Raw genomic sequence first — 5,297 nt, 5'->3', positions numbered from 1 at the left:
TGAAGGGAGTTAGCCGTTAACACTGTTGAATAAATATAATATAAATCATCAAAGGTACATATACAGTGTTTAAATAAGGACATGATGGAACATCGTAGGCTACCCTGTAGCTTTTCAACGAATAAAGTCCTATAAAAGTCATTGTGCAATAAAATGCCTCCGACGTGATATATATATCTTCGTATTACAGTATATCCAACTCTTTTGAATGTTATTTGTTATGCGCATCTGATACGATGTTTCTTAACAAGATGACAAATTTCCAATTTTGGAAATTAGGCTGCCTAATTCTTTTGCTGGAATTCAGACTGTCTATAAAAGCTTATTTGCCTGATTAAAAATCATATTCTGATTCACTCACGTATGCGGGATAGTGTCGGTGTAGTTCATAAACGACTGGATGAATCATCTTTAAATAAACGACAGTATTAAAGTCTAGTAATGGTGATACAACACATATTGGTTTCTATTTAATATGTCCTAGGTAGAGTATTTTCCTCATATTACAATAAAATACAGAAAGAGATCAATCTTTTAATAATAAAGTATTGTTTGAATTATATTTATTACCGGTTTTAGTATTGTTTTAAAATGTATGTATTTAAGTATCCAATAATAATAGTATTGTGAATACAAAGCGCATGCACATTGTAGTATCGTTTCTGACGCACTGATGCTATTATTTAGTCGGCACCAATCATCGTGAAACACCGGTGAATCTTCAACCAAATACACTCTAAAATTTTAGGTAAACTATCGTTATAATTTCATACTTCCTGTTAAATATTTTCTTTTAAATGTGTGACTTAGAAACCTTAGATGCGCTATAAGTAAATAACATAAAGGAAGATATCTAATAATAGTAAAACATCGACTTGATAAGCTAGCTCTATCTATCGTCATTGTCAAGGCTAGGCCTAGCCCAGCTTGCCTAGCGCCCTACGATCCAGGTCAGTGGTAGCGGGGCAGAGTGGTAGGGTAGCCTAGTAGGCCTAGTAGTAGTAGTGGAAGAGAGGATTAGGTTTACCTAGCTAGGGCCCAGTGGTACAGCACTGTGTACTTGCTGAGCACAAGCTTTATAGTGTCACTGTGTGGCCATCTTCCACGTTTTGATAGACTGCACAACAGGCAGTTGGTGCGCATGTTCCTGGATAAATTTATAGAAAAACATAACACTTTTTTGATTTGCTTACCCGGGCAACCATTGTTAGGCTATCAGTATAGTGTATTTGGGGCATTGGACAATTTTACCAGAGTAAATTCTTTTTTGAAACTAATAAAAAAGCATTAGGGTGCAGACCACACATGATAGGTGCAGCCAGGGTAATTTTATTAACAATATAATTTTCATGGCCTGGCTCTCAAAATAACCAAGATCCCAATTCAGCTTCTTCTCTTTGCAGGTTAATTTTCAAGATGGCCGGCGGACCTGTAGATGAATCACAATTTGCTCACTATACCGGTTTAAAAAGATTTTTGAATGCTGATACTGTATTCGGCAAAAGAAATGTAAGTTGCGTATTTATTATTTTGTTACGTGGTACAGTATATATATAGCAAATTTCCTTTCAGCTACGAAGCAGTTTGGTTTCCCTGGTCATTGTGTCCACGTGCTTAAGTTTTGCTGCTTTATATTGGTGCAGTAGCAGGCAACCCTACAAGGTACCCATTTATACTACTAGGTGGAGTTAAGCAAAGCAGATAAGAAAGTGCCTTGCTCAAGGACACAAGTGAAGTGCACAGACAGGGATTGAAACTGTGACCTCAAGCCTGGGAAACAAAAAACATTCCCTCTGCACTAAACCACTTCCTAATTTGTATCAAGGGAAAATAAGTAGTGAAAATATTACTATTTATTTATATTTTTCCAATCTATAATCATTCACTCACAACTCGGTATTACAATGCTAAATTTGACAGATAACTACTGTATTCTTTTGCATAACCTTGTGCTATATTTTTGTGCAGTTTACTCATCTTGTGTATATTTATATATTTTCATTCTAACCTTCGTAAAATTATTAATATAAGCATCAGGAATATAATTGTAGGAACTTTTCTTTAAGTTACAATAAAAGAATCTTTTATAAAACCTGTCATTAAAATTAGTGTAAAATATTATACTTTTGTCTATTTTTTATGTACAGTGTGTTTTGGCTACTTATGCAGCAACCTTTGCAGTAGTATGGTTCTTCCGTTCTCGATCTCAACGTAAGAAGGCTGCCCTCGCTGCAGCCACCCCGGCTTCATAAGGTGATACAATCCTGAGACTGTAGCATGAATAATAGAAAGAGTGTTTGTTTATTGACAAAATATAATCGATTAAACTTGGTGTCATCTAGCAGTATATTTTATTATGCGGGTCTTCTCAACTGGGGATCAAAATCAACAAAGTATACCAGGAAGCTCTCATGAATAATACTCCACATGATTTTGGAATGCATATATTGAGGCAAAATAATTGTACTGCTGATATCATCTGACTTTGTGGAATTGCCGTACATTTTCTGCCTGTAGCAACGGATAGCAACATCCTGTTCTGTGCATCTTTCTTATGGAATATTTACACAAACGAAAATTATCACCTAATAATTCATAGACTTAATCTACAAACTGGCATATTATTATATATAAAGATGCAATGTACTTCTATAGATAATTTGAAAATGAGGTGTTGTGTTTGATTACAAGTTCATCCAAGATTCAATGTTATTCATAATTTCTCAAACTTTTCAATAATTTGAATTTATTCAAGAATTTCAATTAAGTAATAGAATGTATACATTACACATAGGCCGATTTCCTTTTATTATTGTTAGATAAATTAACTGAAGTGCGTTCACTTTAATAAATCATATGATATTGAATGAAACATGTTTTTTTTAATCTATTTGTCAGTAATTTGTTTGTTTCTTGCTCATTCTAATTTTTTGTTGAAAGCTAATCACATAATATACATTTTTCAATTATGTAAGTCATCACAGACAGTACTGTATATTAATATGAAGTATGGACCAGACACAAACCAAACCAGTCACTGCTCACAAGTCATATTTCAGTGATAGTTTCCAAAATATGTTGGAATGTCAACACTTTTGAAATCTACACTTTATACTGTATATCTATACATCACGCTATGTTGTTATTTTCCCCATTTTCAACGTTAAAACCATTTTTTTTTTTTAACAATTTGGTGATGTCTGACTGAGAAATGTCCAAAATCGTAAACATAAAGGCTGATCTCTCAAGTACTGTTCTTTAAACAGCTGTATATTTAAACTTCTAATTCCTTCCATAACGAAATATCGGATTTAAATAATTCTTTTACCATTTTATAATTTCGATTTTACTGCTTAACATTGTATTAATAACTAAAAATCCATTTTTTTAGACGAGTGACTGGTTTAGCTTGTCTTTGCCACATATGTGTGTATAATTCAGTAATGAATTAATGTTGATGAAGATGAGATGATAATGATGACAAATGCAATGGTGATGATGATAATGTAATGATGGCAATGACGATAGTGTAATAAGCATAATAAAGATGATTAACATTTAAGATGATTAGCATTTTGTAATGAATAGCAGATACAGTAAGCACAATGTACAACATCATACCCTCTCCTGCCTGGGTGTTAGTATTCGTAGCCGTTGGTCGCTAATCCAGTGCCAACCTACATGATACTAAATTCTACCTGGTATGCATTTATAAGCCCACTCCTGGATTGAGAAAAAAAAACAGACTAGCACCACCCTTTCCCCCCTTGAGCGCCGAATTAATCTTATATTATTACATGATTTAATGAGCATTGTATCATGTGACAGTGGATGCTCCAGGATTTTCTCGACGGGGATCCGATGTCCACAGGGCACCATAGGGATGGCGATATGAATTGGGCGATGTCTCCGACGAGAGCCTAAGTGGGCGTGGTCGGGCGTCACTCGAAATCATATGTATTATATTGTTATTGTATAGGCCGAATATTTGTTAAGCACAGATACCTTTTTATTACATAAAATTACATCTATTACCACTCTTTTTATTATTAATATAATAATAATAATTATTATTATTTTATTATTATTGTAATATTTGTATATTATTGTTGTTATTGCTATTACCGTATTATTATTATTATTATTATTATTATTATTATTAATATTATAATCATTAATATTATTATCATTAGTCTTACTCTTAGTATATTTTTGTAATTATACAAATCTAACTCCGCTCCCTGTGAGCGATAGATGACGCAACGCCTTCTGCTGATTGTCGGTAGCAATCTGAACGGGTCGTTGTTAAAAACGATCCATTGCGCGCGTCGTATGGCGTAGGCTTCAAAGCATCATTTATTTCTTGACTTCCGTAGTAAACACCGTGGAAGTACTTGCTTTTATGTTAATTAAGTCACCATTAGTGGTGTGAAAATGAATTTAATTGTTCCCACGTTCAATTATTGCACATTAACGAAAAAAAACCCTCAAAAACCACAAGAAAACAATTTTTCGGTTGCTATGGAGGTTTTCCCTTAGCAACGGTGCTTTTATTCCACTAATACTACTAACTAATACATTTCTTTTCTCAAAATATACACAGTTGTATTAACTATTTATATGTAGAGTCTGAAAACGTCAAAAATATTAATACATAATGCATAATAATGAGATATAATGTGAAATATGTATGGATTACGCTATTTTCGTTGCTAAGGGCCCCTTTTCCTTAATGGTCTAAAGTATTAGGATTTATGAGCAAATTAGACATCACATGGCTGTAATTTTTGAAACAGAACATAATAATAAGAGCTATAATATAATACAATATGTCTTTAAAAACAGCTTTCTTGTAAAAGTCACATTTTCTTGATGGATTATTATTAGTATTTTATCTATTGCGAATAATGAAATCTCAGATTCACTAGTAAATTGCAATGATAAATTATAGATACAGTACTATGAAAATTAATACGGCTAATATTCAACAGGATAATAATAATAATAATAATAATAACTTGCTATTATTATTATTATTATTATTATTAGGCCTATTATAATTTCTGTAAGTTTAATTTAATTAAACGACTAATATTTACCGGTAACAGGATAATAATAATAATAATAATAATAATAATAATAATAATAATAATAATAATAATATTCAAAAGGATAATAATAAAAATAATAATAAAAATAATAATCATAATAATAATAATAATAATAACTTGGTATTATTATTATTATTATTATTATTATTATTATTATTATTATTATTATTTCCATATGCATATTTT

At 31.7% G+C, this 5,297-nt stretch overlaps 1 long non-coding RNA gene across 1 annotated transcript; it reads left to right on the top strand.

Annotated features, from left to right (window-relative positions):
* Positions 1 to 596: 596 nt before the first annotated feature.
* Positions 597 to 2,874, top strand: LOC117107067. The gene is made up of 3 exons (XR_004445188.1): positions 597 to 748; positions 1,404 to 1,509; positions 2,148 to 2,874. It is a non-coding gene; the product is annotated as an uncharacterized LOC117107067 (long non-coding RNA).
* The last annotated feature ends 2,423 nt before the right edge of the window (positions 2,875 to 5,297 follow it).

This window comes from Anneissia japonica, unplaced genomic scaffold (assembly GCF_011630105.1).
Source record: "Anneissia japonica isolate Jap-2015-1 unplaced genomic scaffold, ASM1163010v1 scaffold288048_len465947_cov159, whole genome shotgun sequence".
Lineage (NCBI taxonomy): Eukaryota > Metazoa > Echinodermata > Crinoidea > Comatulida > Comatulidae > Anneissia > Anneissia japonica.
This window is presented reverse-complemented; position numbering and strand designations above follow the sequence as displayed.